General features: G+C 44.8%; 1 protein-coding gene across 5 annotated transcripts in view; it reads right to left on the reverse strand.

Annotated features, from left to right (window-relative positions):
• Positions 1-14,702, reverse strand: part of PTPN3 (protein tyrosine phosphatase non-receptor type 3) — a 178,505-nt gene that overhangs the window by 124,250 nt on the left and 39,553 nt on the right. Inside the window, exon 1 of one of the 5 annotated variants that reach the window (XM_069958241.1) lies at positions 5,256-5,291. The exons of 3 other annotated variants lie outside the window; for them this stretch is intronic. The gene's annotated coding sequence lies outside the window, so the exon portion shown is untranslated. Of the gene's footprint in view, positions 1-5,255; positions 5,292-14,702 lie in introns of those variants that run through there. One more of the 5 variants, XM_069958240.1, reaches the window with a different exon arrangement.

Raw genomic sequence — 14,702 nt, forward strand, 5'->3', positions numbered from 1 at the left:
ATAAAAGCTAACTAGAAGAAACCTCATGTAGTCTAATTTTATGGAGTATCTCAGATGCCAGAGAAAGCTTATGTGGTCTAACCCAAGGACTATCCCAGATGCCAGAGTGAGTATGTATGGTCCATAACATGCTAAGCTGCGATGCAACAAAGCACAAGGCCCAACTGCTTTATTGACCAGTTTAGAGTCCTAGAGGTCTGCCCATCATTAAGTATGGCATATCCTAACAATAGATGTTAAAGGTTGGAATATACTATTAGGCCCGGCCAGGTCACGGAATGGCCGGTCTCTGTAAAGATCATCCTGGCCGGTACTGCAGTATCTTGATCTTTAGGGTTGCATGATCTTTAGGGCCGCAAAGTTCTGATTCGGGCGCATCCCTGCGCCCCCGCATCAGAACTCCCCACTAAAAAAAAAAAACAAAAAAAAAAAACTCCCCACTGCACACTATGGACGAGCGGCCGGAGCTGCTCGCTCCATAGTGTGCACTGACAGGGTTTTCTGTGGCTGATATTCACTGAATAGCGTCCGCAGAAAACTGATATGTCAGTTTTCTACTGCGCCGTTAGAGATCCCGGTTGGAGCCTATGCTATGTGTATACGCTCAAGCCGGGATTCAATAGAAGACAAGGCAACATATATTTTCGTAAAAAGTGCGGTCGTTGTTACCAATTGCAACAACAAATGTACGAAATTATACGTTGTGTGAACATAGCCTTAAAATGCATGGCTTGTTCCCTAAAGCCCTAACCAGTGTGCAGCAAGGAAGGAGGAGGATTGAGCAGCAGGGAAGAAGGAGGCAATGCTATGACCATCTTTAATAAGGAATTATTCATGGTTAGAGTAGAAATGTGTGAGGTGGGTGAATCGCCACTATTCCAAGCTCATTTAGATTTTGCCTTTACATTTAGAAATCTAAAATTTGACATTATTACATAGCCTTCAAAACATGGCTATGGTAAAGTAACCTTTTAGATCCCTCAATTGCTATGCCAGCTTTTATAATAAAAACATTGATATAACAGATTGCATTACTGATAACTAGAGATGAGCTTATTTACAGTAATTACACTTCTCCCAGTTTCTCAGGACTGGATGCAGCTTTTCCCAGCACCCAGGGAGGAGCAACGTGGAGCGGCAGTCAGTTATATGGAAGCAGGCTGGTGAGCAGATTTCACAGATAATGAAGCGATTTTTGCTTTGACTGTAAATTGGCTCATTTTTACTGAAAACCTTTTAGGTACAAAAAGTAGTTATGCATGCTATAAAAGGTCAAAGCAAATGTAAAATAGTAAAGTTTTCAGAAATAGTGTTTCTTGTGGCATTATTCAGGCCGCTTTTTTCCTTTTTTGCCCATATGTTACTATGTTACATTAAAGTCTACAGTGTAATGAATAGTACTCTACAAAAAATGATTTTTTTTTTCTATAGGACTTGAAATACCACATTAACCCCTTAAGGACCGGGCCAATTTCGATTTTTGCACTTGCGTTTTTTTCCTCCTTGTGCGTAAAAGGCCATAGCAGTTGCATTTTTACACCTAGAAACACACATGAGCCCTTTTTTGCGCCACTTATTGTACTTTGTAATGACAGGCTGAATTTTTTCATAAAGTACAGTGCGAAACCAGAAAAAAATGTAATGTGTGGTGAAATTGAAAAAAAAAACAACGCATTCTGTTTATTTGGGGGGTATTTGTTTTTACACCGTTCGCCCTGGGGTAAAACTGACTTGTTATATATGTTCCTCAAGTCGTTTCGATTACAACAATATTTAACATGTATAACTTTTCTATTATCTGATGGCTTGTAAAAAAATTCAAACCATTGTCAACAAATATATGTTCCTTAAAATCGCTCTATTCCCAGGCTTAAAGGCGCTTTTATCCTTTGGTCTATGGGGCTGTGTGAGGTGTAATTTTTTGCGCCATGATGTGTTCGTTCTATCTGCACAATTTTCAACATTGGGATTTTTTTACACTTACGCCGTTCACCGTGTGAGATCAGGAATGTGATAAATTAATAGTTCGGACGATTGCGCACGTAGCAATACCAAACATGTTTATTTATTGATTTATTTATTTTTATTCATAACATGGGAAAAGGGGGGTGATTCAAACTTTTATTAGGGGAGAGGCTTTTTATTAATAACACTTTTTTTCTTTTACACTTATACTAGAAGCCTCCCTGGGGGACTTCTAGTACAAGCACACAGATCTTTCATTGAGATCTATGCTGTATAGATATATAGCATAGTTCAAGAGATAGGCACTCAATTGCTTCCGGCTGCTGCAGCCGGAAGCAACCGAGTGCCGAGCCGTGATGAGCGCCATTACGGTGCAGACTCCGGCTCGAGCAGGATGTGTGGATCGCTCCTCCGGGACAACGTCCTGAGGGGGGACGCGATCCACACCACTAGATACCAGGGAATAGGCTGCATAAAGAATTCAGATGCAGCTGTCAACTTTGACAGATGCATCTGAATCCTTAATTAGTGGGCACGGCGATCGGACTGTGCCTGCTAATAGCCGCGGTCCCTGGCTACGAGCGGCACCTGGGACTGCGGCGGTTCAGAGCGGGGTCGCCACGCGGCTTCACTCTGAACTCCCCAAGGCGGCTGCAGGGCATAAATATACGCCCGTGGTCGTTAAGAAGTTAAACAAATTGAGAAAGTCATCAATTACACTTGTAAAATGCACCTGAATGTTAATGGTTTTTTCCACAAACAAAAAAAAGTGATGAAAAATTCTGCTCAAAATGTGTTAAAATGTTTTGAGGAATGAGTTATATTGATGGCACAATTAAGGGGTACATATTGTAAAATGACATAAGGCCTTTTTCCACGGAACATTTATCGGCTGTGTTCTGTCCCGTGTAATAGAAGGCTAGGATCAGCCGATATAGTTCATGTCGGCTGATCGTTGTAGTCGTTTGTTGTTCAACATGTTGAAAAACAAACGACTCATATAGCAAAGATCTGCTGCCGCCGCTCCGCTACAGGATTGCCCCCAGTGCACTTTACTTCTTCATTTGTAAATTAAAATTTTAAAGTTACTCAATAACGCTGCAGTGCATTAGCATAATAATCTTACATAATCTGCTGCTAGATTCCCTTTAAGAGCATTCTACATATTATATTACATTGGCTTCCTTCCCAGTCTTATTTATGTTTAGCATACTCAAATCCAGGAACTCAATGGCTTCCGGTAATGTTAAGTGAACTTTTTATTTGACATTAAAGTGAGAAGCTTCAGATTTACACACCTTAAATAGGCCAGCCCAGTACCAGGGCCTCATGTCCAAACCTACATTAGCATATATGAAATTAAGATCTCTAAAACACCATAATCACATTTAAGGTTTTAAAATCAATTTTTAATTCAATGGACTTTTATTTTAGCCAGGTATTTCACATTTCAGTTGTAGGGCATCTTTGATTCACATCACTGCATTGAATAAGGAAAACAAAAACTCATGCACACATAGTGCTGACAAGACTGGTTGTTCAAGCCAAAATTTTACTTCTATGAATCAGGGTAGGTAAAAAAAAATGAGCATGGATTTTACTTAATAAAATATTCAACATAAGCTGACAAATCTGTGTTCATATGACTAGAAGCAATAATAAAATATTACAGATTCACTAAATTCCACACCTTTCAGTCAGTGCCTACCTTCCTGTTAGAAGTAATTTTACCTGCCTATACATTATGTTGTCATCTTGTGCTCATTCACAGCAAACATCCTGGACACATGCAGTTAGTAATTATCTAGAGTTTTGCTACCAAACAATGCTTTAGCTTACTCATATGTTGTTTTTAGGATTACCTTTAAGAGAACCTGTTAGGTCCCTTAAAGCATATGGTCATGTAACACAGAGATAACGTGCCAAGCACTCTTTTCTTCAGCTCATTTTGTACCGGATCATTCTCAGGATTGGTTGGGGTTTTGACCCTGATCAATGAAAACTTTTGATATGTCTCTATGACATATCAAAAGGTTTTTTTTAAATTACACTGCCCATGTAAACGTTAAAAGTATTTTATAGCAAACTAGAGTGGTGCCTTGGATTACGAGCATAATTCGTTCTGGGACTGTGCTTGTAAACCAAATCCACTCTTAAACCAAAGTAAATTTTTCCATAAGAAATCACTGATATGTAAACAATTTGTTCCACACCCCAAAAATAATGATTTATTATTCTGAATAACATGTAAAACAGATGAAACAAACATTCAGAAACAGCAGAATATGTGATATTATAAGTTACTGTACAGTAATAGAGAGGATGGGAAACACTAGGGCAGACAGAGACTGCAGGGAGTATAAAGGAATAAGCAGGGCAGATGTGGGCACATACATGCAGCACCCTCTGTCCTGGGAGAGAGGGGTTACAGCTAAGAAGAGATTACCTCCACAGTCCTGTCCCCTAATGCAAGCCCCAACCTGAAGTGGATCTGCTATGATTTGGAAGGTGAGAGAGACTTCCTGGGTTAGAGTACAGGGCTGTAGACCCCGCTATGCAGACCATGCCTCTCCACAAGTTACTCTTAAACCAAGGTACCACTGTATAAGATACAATCTACATCAGGCATGTCAAACTCTGGCCTGCGGTGCCAGAATTTTTGGCCCGCAGAGGAAATGAATGGATTTAATTAAGCTGGCCCGCAGAATGTTGCAGTAGATTATAATATAGGCGGTCCAACCGGACCCCATATTTTAATCTTCTAGGCAGCTTTAAGCCTGTGGCCTTGAAGTGAATTAATTGTGTCCCAAAGCGGAGCAGTGTGGTGACATCATCATGCGTCCTGCACCAGCTTATTGTCCAGCCTCAGAGGCTGCATCGAGGGAGCTAGGATAGGTAGGTTCAAGGAGGGGGAGGAGACAATCATCTGATTTTTCTCATTATGGCATGTTCCCCAGGCTGTGGCTCTACAAATTACATTGTGCCCTTACAGACAAAGTCTGCCCCCTGTACCCTTGACCCCATGTTTTGTGCCATGCTGTTCCCTGTACTTTTGCCCCCATGTATTGGGCCTGCTGCCCCATGCACTGTTGTCCCAGTGTACTGTGCCTGCTGCCCCCTGTATTATAACTGCTGCATCTCATGTATTGTATCTGCTGCCCCATGTACTGTTGTCCCCCATGTACTGTGCTGCCCCCGTGTACTATTGCCCCACCCCCCATGTATTGTATCTGCTGCAGCCCTGTATTTTTGCCCCCCATGTATTAAGCCTGCTGCCTCTAAAAACATACCCCAATTCCATTGCTGTTCCAGGCCTGCCCTGCACATCCAGACCTCAGCACCAGTGAGAAAGACCAGAATATGGGTGTCTCCTCACATCTACAGCCCTCCTGGAAAAAAACGGAGAGCGATTAACTGTATGTGTTGGGCCGATTGGAGGAATTACCTGTGTGTAGGGGCACTATTGGGAGAGTAACCTGTGATTGGGGGCACTATTGGGGGAATTCACTAGGTGTGGGGCACTACTGTTGAAATTAACTGTTTATCGGGGCACTATTGGGGGGAATTAACTTTGTGGGGCATTTGTGGAAAAAGTGGGTTGCCTAAGCTGAACTATTGATATGGTATGTGGGGGCAGGTTCTATCGTAGGTGCCAACCATGATGCTGGATGCTTCCTGTCATAGAGGAGCCAGCATACTAGGTCGAAACCCAGCCAACCCCCTAGGATGGCGATATGTGTGTCATGGATGGTAAGTGCAGCTGTGACGAGGACACTTCTCTTCTTAGACTTCTCTATCTTATACTTGCCCTGTAACATCCTATCCTTTACTTGTCATGTGATATTTTATTATATCATTTATCATAGCGCCTGGAACGCCTCACACTTGCCTCAATAGCCATCAAGGTTGGGCTGCGACTTTGTCCATTTTTTTTTCCATTTTGGCCCACTGTGCATGTGAGTTTGACACCCCTGATCTAGATGCTACAGAGCTCCCACTCTCTTACATTCCCTTTATCTAGATGTACAGTACCTGATGTTTGCTGAATATGCAAATTGGAATAGGGCAGTATGTTACATATTTGGTGGTAATGCCTACGACTGCAGCCTTTTTGAACTAAAGTGGCCAAGACAGTAAAGAAAATATCAGGTGTTCAACTGAATAATGACTCTGTAATACTGCTACTCTCTGTTCCGCCCGTAATGATTAAGTCCTGTAAGAAATCCATATTTCGCCTTCTTCTCTCAGTGGCACTTTGACGAATTCCCAAGCGTTGGAAGTCCACTGAGAACCCTACTGTTATAAAATGGTTTTAGGAAATAATAATAAGTCGTATGGAAGAGTTGAGAGCTCAATTTAATGGTAACTCTGTACCTGTAGCAAAGCTATGGAGCCCATGGTCGGATTTTGTGCAAACTCCAGTGTTTCACTGTGCACCAGTGACCTTACTGATTATAGGTTTCACAGTATATCTTTTCAATCATTATAAAAGGACGACATTAGTACCCCTTTCCTTATTATTACAATTTCTTTTTTTTTTTTTTACTTTTTCCCTATGCCTTGCCTCTTCTCATCTCCCTCCCTTTCATAACAATGGTGATAGTCAGAGTAGTCTTTAAAGGGGTTATCCAGCGCTTCAAAAACATGGCCACTTTTCCCCCTATTGTTGTCTCCATTTCAGGTGTGGTTTGCAATTAAGCACCATTTTCTTCAATGGAACTGAGTTTCAAAATCCCACCCAATCTGGAGACAACAGTAGGGGGAAAGTGGCCAGGTTTTTGTAGCGCTGGATAACCCCTTTAAATTGCTTACTTGTGTGATTTTTAAGTGTTGATAGCCAATGTTAAAGGTTTTGGTCACTCCAAATGTGTATTTACTTTACAACTGTGTTGATTATCGCTGATCATTGATTTGCCACTGCATAAGCTTATGTTTTTGTTGATCCTATTCTTTTGTGTATTCCATGTTGATTCATTCTCTCTTTTTTCTATATCCCCAATTTGGGCTTAAATATAACTTTGACTATGAAAAAAAGCACCCCTCAGTACCTTGCAGCTGTTGAGCACATTGCGCAAATGCTATGCCCATAAATCCTCCAAGAAGTTGCAATTTCATAAAAACAACTTTATTCAGTGGCATGGCAATTCCTAAATCGGCATGGGGGCAGAGCCACAGCAGCATGTAAACATGCTGAGCCTGCCCACCTCCCTACCACTCAAGCTTTTTTGACACTCCGAGTGTTCAGCTTCGGGGAATGCATTTCCACTGTCCTGTCATGTTATTTTATATTTTACATTTCCATTTATTCAAACTTGGGAGATATGCAGGAGCAGCTTGACTACATCTTGCTCTGCCTCTTCCCCATTACCAGTTTTTTAAAAAATGCTATATTTTAGAAGACATATAGGCACATACTAGGGATGAATTATAAGGTTAAGAGAACTAACAAGTTAAAATGCTTTTTCTAGACAAGAAAGTTCTCACTATCAGATTGGTGTACCAAAACACCTTAAACCCCATCGACCAGAGCCACGGTGCCTGCACATACAGAAGACAGAAGCACAATTAAAAAAAAAAAAAAAAAAAAGATTAGCGTAAAAGGACGATACGTACAATAGGAAATAAAAAAAACAAATATTTTCCACTGATATTTGGTATAATAATATTAATAATAATATTTCTTTTTATGGCGCCAACAGATTCCGCAGCACTTATTCAGCACAATAAAGGGTTTATATTACATACACACAGTACAGAATTACAGTAAATAATTAAAAACACAAAAAAAGGGGACGAGGGACCTGCTCACAAAAGCTTATAGACTAGGAGGACTGGGTGCGACACAAGAGGAAGTTTTTTATTTGCCAATAGTACAGCCATTGTACAAAGAATCGGAAAATGCCTATTGGAAAGTGGTGGGTGAGTACAAAATGCATGGAACTGTCAGAGATATAGAATAAAAGTTAAGTGGACAGCAGAATGGGAAAACAAATTTAGGGAATGTTATAAGTGTTCCTGAAGAGTTGAGTTTTAAGGGGACACTTGAAACTGTTAGGTGTTAGGAATGAGGCTAATGTCTTTGGGTAAAGCATTCCGTAGTGAGAGGTTTTTATTATGGAAGATGTTAGTGTAAGATCATTAGCGGAACGTAGAGAACGGGAAGGATGGTAGGTGTAAATGAGGGAGATGTATGGAGATGCAGAATTGTGGAGAGGTTCATAAGTAAGTAGTTTGAATTGAATTCTGGATTTAATGGGCAACTAGTGCAGAGACTGGCACAGGATGGAGACATCCGTGTAATGGCTAGAGTGGATGATGAGTCTGGCTGCTGCATTCAGGATAGACTGAAGAGGGCAAAGTTTAGAGAAATGAAGAATGATTAGTAGGGAGTTACAGTAGTCAGGACATATATGGATCAGGGCAAAAGTGAGAGCCTGAACTGTATCAATGGTATGAAAAAGGCAAATTCTGAAGATGTTTTTGATGTGTTGGCGACAGGAGCATGCAAGAGCATGAGTATAGGGAGTAAAAGATAAAAAAGTCTAGCATAACCCCAAGACAGTGAACTTTATGCACAGGATACTAGTACCACAGACTGAGAGCGAGATATCAGGTTTAGGTTGGCCTTCAGGAAATCATTTTACACCTTGGCGGGAGCGATTTCAGTGGAATGAAAGAACGGCCCGATAATAGTTTTGCGAGGGCTGCAGGGGCATCGTTACCAATGTCCTTGCAGCCCTTGTTTACACATCATACTTTACCTATCCAGGCTGCTGGTCTTCTGCACTCCTTCTCCCGGTCCCGCGAGTAGCAGCAGCTTCGGAGCGGCCTGTCTGAACTGACAGACCACTCAGCCAATCACTGGCCGCGGCGGTCCCAGCCATTAACTGGCTAAGAGGTCTGTCAGCTCAGTCAAGGCCGCTCTGAAGCTGCTGCTGTGCCCGAGATCGGGAGAGGGAGCGCAGAAGACATGCAGCCTGGATAGGTAAAGTATGATGTTTTTAAAATCGTCCAGTATTCCACGCAGGGCTGTGGAGTCTGAGTCATAAAGTCAGGGCTAGTTTTGGCTGGAGTCGAAGTTGGAAAAAAAAAAAATGTACCGACTGAGACTCCAGCTTTAAAGAAAATCTTTAAAAAATGTAGAATTGAATTTTGATATGAATTTTACAAGTTTTGCTCATGAATATATATTATGATGATTTTACGTTTGAACCTAAATGAACGAGCAACATTCTAATAGGACACTGGCTCTATTAGATAAGGGTGGTCGGGGAATATATCAGTAATAGGACACTGTCCCTATTACATGAGGGTGGTCATGGAAAAGTTGTCGGTCACTATTTGGCAGTTTGTCCATTGTGTGGGGGGAAATCTGTGCTGTTCTCTTCCTGGATGCTGGACGACTGTATATGAGCAGCAGTGTAACATGAAGATTTCCTGTGTAATATAGAGGAGAAGGAAGAGGACATAAGTAGTGTAGCAGTAACCTCTGTCCTCAGTGTGGTGTTTTCTCTCTGGGAGACGATTGTGTGTTCTTCTTCAGTGTTCTATGGCTGCAGCTGTGTGTATGGGTGTGCTATGGCTGCAGTAGGTTGTGTGTGTGCTATGACTGCAGCAGGCTGTGTATGCTATGGCTGCAGCAGACAGTGTGTGTGTGTGTGTGCGCGCGCGCTATGGCTGCAGCAGGCTGTGTGTATGTGTGCTATGCTTGCAGCAAGTTGTGTGTGTGTGTGTGTGCACTATGGCTGCAGCAAGCTGTGTGGGTGTGTGTGTGTGGTGTGCGCTATGGCTGCAGCAAGCTGTGTGTGTGCTATGGCTGCAGCAGGCTGTGTGTGTATGCTATGGCTGCAGCAGACAGTGTGTGTGTGTGTGTGTGTGTGTGTGTGTGTGTGTGCACGCGCTATGGCTGCAGCAGGCTGTGTGTATGTGTGCTATGCTTGCAGCAAGCTGTGTGTGTGTGTGTGTGCACTATGGCTGCAGCAGGGTGTGTGTGTGTGTGTGTGTGTGTGTGTGGTGTGCGCTATGGCTGCAGCAAGCTGTGTGTGTGCTATGGCTGCAGCAGGCTGTGTGGGTGTGTGTGTGTGTGTGTGTGTGCGTGCCCCCACAGTGACCTTCTATATCACTGTGTGACCTCTATATCACTATGTGTGACCCCTATATATCACTATGTGTAAACCCTATATATCACTATGTGTGACCCCTCTCTATATCACTATGGCTGACCTCTATATTACAGGTATCTAGCATTGTTAGCAGTGTTTCTTTAAGTATGGTGAATATTTAGTTAGAAACATAGAAGAGTGTCAGCAGGAAAAGACTACCTGCTCCATCTAGTCTAGTTGTGAGTAGTTCAGGACATGGAGCCTGGAGACTGGCTGCATCCACTGCACACACAGGAGAATCTGCTTTATATACAGTATTATATAATAGACGTTTCAAGAGTTTAGTGATGAAATGGAGATTAGACACCTGTTGCTAATTACGGTAGATGCACAGGATGGGTCAAGAGATTGTTTTTTTCAGTAGATTACAGAATGTTTGAAGGAGGAGGGAAAAATCCCAGAGGAGAGGAAGATGTTGAATGATTTAGTGAGGTAAGTAGTGACAGCAGCAGAGAGTGACTGGATGAAGTGTGAGGCAGGGGTGTAGCTAGGGTTCAGTCTAGGGGGGCGAGCAAGTCTGATTGGGCCCCCAATCGATTAAGTTACCCATAGGGAACCTCAGCAGATGACACTGCTTTCCAAATAATAAAGGGAATATACTACTACATTACTCATAGAGAATAGGAATTGAGAGCAGTGTAAAAGGCTTTCTACTTTTCACATATATGGCCATGTAAAATTTAAAGGGGTTATGCAAGATTAGAGAACCATAGTTGCTTTGTTCCAGAAACAGCACCACCCCTGTCCTCAGTTTGTGTGTGGTATTGCAGCTCACTTCCACTGACGAGAACGGGGCCAAATTGTAATACCACACATGTTAATTCTTTGGGCGGACAGCGGAATCTGCCGGAGCATATAATAGAGCCTATGGAGCCGGTGGGGAGTGAAGCAGGAGTGCACGGGGATGAGTGGCAGATGTCACACATAATTTTCTGACAGAATTACTCTGTGTGCATATATGGTCTAGTGGATAAGGGGTGTAGTAGTGGAGGTCTAGTGGATAAGGGGTGTAGTAGTGGAGGTCTAGTGGATAAGGGGTATAGTAGTGGAGGTCTAGTAGATAAGGGGTGTAGTAGTGGAGGTCTAGTGGATAAGGGGTGTAGTAGTGGAGGTCTAGTGGATAAGGGGTGTAGTAGTGGAGGTCTAGTGGATAAGGGGTGTAGTAGTGGAGGTCTAGTGGATAAGGGGTATAGTAGTGGAGGTCTAGTGGATAAGGGGTATAGTAGTGGAGGTCTAGTGGATAAGGGGTTTAGTAGTGAAGGTCTAGTGGATAAGGGGTGTAGTAGTGGAGGTCTAGTGGATAAGGGGTGTAGTAGTGGAGGTCTAGTGGATAAGGGGTGTAGTAGTGGAGGTATAGTGGATGAGGGGTGTAGTAGTGGACTGAGGAGACACTGAGGTGGACTGGGGAGACACTGAAAGGACTGGGGGGACACTGAAGGGACTGGGGGGACACTGAGGGGGACTGGGGAGACACTGAAGGGACTGGGGAGACACTGAGGGGACTGAGGGAGACACTGAGGGGACTGAGGGAGACACTGAAGGGACTGGGGGGACACTGAAGGGACTGGGGGGACACTGGGGACTGGGGAGACACTGAGGGGGCTGGGGAGACACTGAGGGGGCTGGGGAGACACTGAGGGGGGCTGGGGAGACACTGAGGGGGGCTGGGGAGACACTGAGGGGGGCTGGGGAGACACTGAGGGGGGCTGGGGAGACACTGAGGGGGGCTGGGGAGACACTGAGGGGGACACTGCGCTGAGGGACACTGGGGGGACACTGAGGGGGACTGAGGAGATGCTGAGGGTGACTGGGGTGACGCTGAGGGTGACTGGGGTGACGCTGAGGGTGACTGGGGAGACACTGAGGGGGACTAAGGTGACTGGGGTGGCACTGAGGGGGACTGGGGAGACACTGAGGGGGGCTAAGGGGACGGGGGTGACACTGAGGGGGGGCTAAGGGGACTAGGGAGACACTAAGGGGGACTGGGGCAGCTGGGGGTGATTGGAGCAGGAGGGCACATACACCTCCTCCTCCTCCTCTCACCTCCCCACACATGTTCTCCTCCCGGCCAGGCATGGAGCTCCCCGGGCTCTGGAGGAGGCCGCAGGGACTACAGGAGAAGGTGATCACGTCGCTGAGGGTCCTGGAGCTGAACAGCGGGATCGAGGGTCTGCACTAACCCCCCTGATCCCGCTGTACACAGCTCCATGACCCGCAGCGACGGGGAGCTCCATGTCTGGCCGGGAGGCGAGCAGGACCCTCAGCGGAAGGAGCGGGGGCAGGTCAGCGGCGCTGTTAAGCAGCTAGAGGCTGCCAGTACCGCACCTCTACAGCCTGCTCACCCAACATCTAGCCTCCGCTCCCCTCTCTCCAGCTTGTGTCATGCCCCACACCGCCTTACCCGCCGGCCCGACACTGCAACCCCCCGTCCCCCCTGGCTTGGCTTGGAGTGAGTGCGCAGCACAAAATTATTTTTCGCCCAGCCCTAGTGGGCCCCCAGCCTTGGTGGGCCTGGGAGCGGCGGCCACCCCTGCCCCTACCCAAATTTCGCTACAGGTGTGAGTGAATAGGTAGGTAGTAGAACGAGCCATTTGAATTAGGAGGCCAGGTCTTCGGCACAGAGGTCTGAGCTTTGGGGTTGTTGGACAGTGAGGAAAGAAAGGTGAAGTTACTTTGTTTGGCGAGATAAAGAGCAGAGTAATACGTTTTAAGAATGAATTTATAGTGAAGGAAATCTGCTGAGGTTCTAGATTTCTTCAACAGATTTTCAGCAGTCCTAGAGCATCACTAAAGAAAGCAACTTCTTGATGTGTGCCAGGCTGGTCGCATCCATGGCGGAGTGTAGGGAGAGTAGGGGAGCTACAGTGTCTAAGGTAGTTTTCAGGGTGTCGTGGTTGTGTTCGGCCACAATATTTGGGCAGAAGAGGGATAAGATTGGGGACAGTGAAAATTTTAGGGAGTCTATAAGTAGATAACTGTTGATACCACACAACTGTTGATACCACACAACTTTCTGTATTTGTATGGGGAAGGAGTGTCAAGAGGGGGACAGATGTTTCTGATTGAGAAAGAGAGAAGGTAGTATTCTGACAACTAAGATGGATTATTTGTAAAGTTAGAGGTTGAACAGTGTTGGAATATGATCAGGTCCAGGGAATTCCCACCAGTATGTGTGAGAGAGTTAACACCCTATTACTCGGATAGTTCCGTGTAATATAAGGAAACGATCAGCCGACATGTCGCCTGATGGTCGCAGTCGTTTGTCTTTCAACATTTTGAAAGACAAACAACTCTGTGGAATAGGAGCAGCGGCAGCAGACCGCTGTTATATGCTATGGGCTGCCCAGACTCACCCGCTAGCTGCTGCCGCATGTAATAGTGGCGACTGCGAACAAGGAGCTGCAGATATGTGACCCGACCCCTTTAACCGCCCGTAGCCCCGGCCCAGAACATACATTACCTGCTCAGCTGCGGTTGTATGAGGCCTCCGGCTTCCCTCGCTCCCCATCGGCCAACTAAGATGGATTTGGCATTGGCTGTATCCCAGTTTTCCAGGCGTTCCTTAGGAGGTATCCACCCGCTGCACGGAGCAAGCAGACAGCGGGAATCTGACGCTGATCGTTCTGGTTCTCACGAACCAGAAATCCGAAAAGTCCGCTCATCTCTAGTTAAAGGGGCCGGGCACATATCTGCAGCAGAATGAAAATTGACCCCATAGAACTTCACTATACCAGGATCCGCAGCGGATTTCACTGCAAATTGCAGTGTGAAATCTGCTGCAGATCTGGTATGTGTGAAGCTACCCTTAGTTTAGTTTTAGTTGACTTTGTATTATAAGTTGCTTTGTGTGCATAAGGATTTGCACTATATCTGGCCATCATATATCTTATATATGGCATTTTTCTGCAGATTTCTGCTCTGCAAGCTAAATCTGCAGTTTTCAGTTTTCCCAGAGCTGGTTGGCGGAGCCTAACTTATTTGGTATCTGCACAGACACAGAAAGAGGAGCAAAAGAGGAGCAAAAACAGCAGCAAAAGCATGGGGGGGCATGACAAAGCTATAGTTGAGAGGTCTAAAATGTGTATAAAGCCCTGGGGTGAGACTTCTTACTTAAAGGGGTTATCCAGTGCTACAAAAACATGGCCACTTTCTTTCAGAGACAACACGACTCTTGTCTCCAGTTCAGGTGTGGTTTGCAATTAAGCTCCATTCACTTCAATGGAACTGAGCAGCAAAACCCCGCCCAAGCTGGAGACACGAGACCTGCTGTCTCTGGAAGAAAGTGTCCATGTTTTTGTAGCGCTGGATAACCCCTTTAAAGAGGTGTCCCTTGGCTTGCTTTCTCTCTCTCTCTGCCTGTGTACCTAGACACTCCCCCTCTTGGCCTCTCCATACAGCTGTGTTGCTTGTAATATGATCCCATGCTTGTGTTGCTTGTAATATGAACACATGCAAAGTTTGTTGAAAAGACACTTTTTCGCTACCTCTTTTGTGCTTGAGAGATGATTTACTCAGCTGCTTTTGATCTCCATGCCCCTCCACCCCAGGTGCCTCAAAAAATTGTTTCCCAGGACT

This window comes from Dendropsophus ebraccatus, chromosome 2 (assembly GCF_027789765.1).
Source record: "Dendropsophus ebraccatus isolate aDenEbr1 chromosome 2, aDenEbr1.pat, whole genome shotgun sequence".
NCBI classification, from domain to species: domain Eukaryota; kingdom Metazoa; phylum Chordata; class Amphibia; order Anura; family Hylidae; genus Dendropsophus; species Dendropsophus ebraccatus.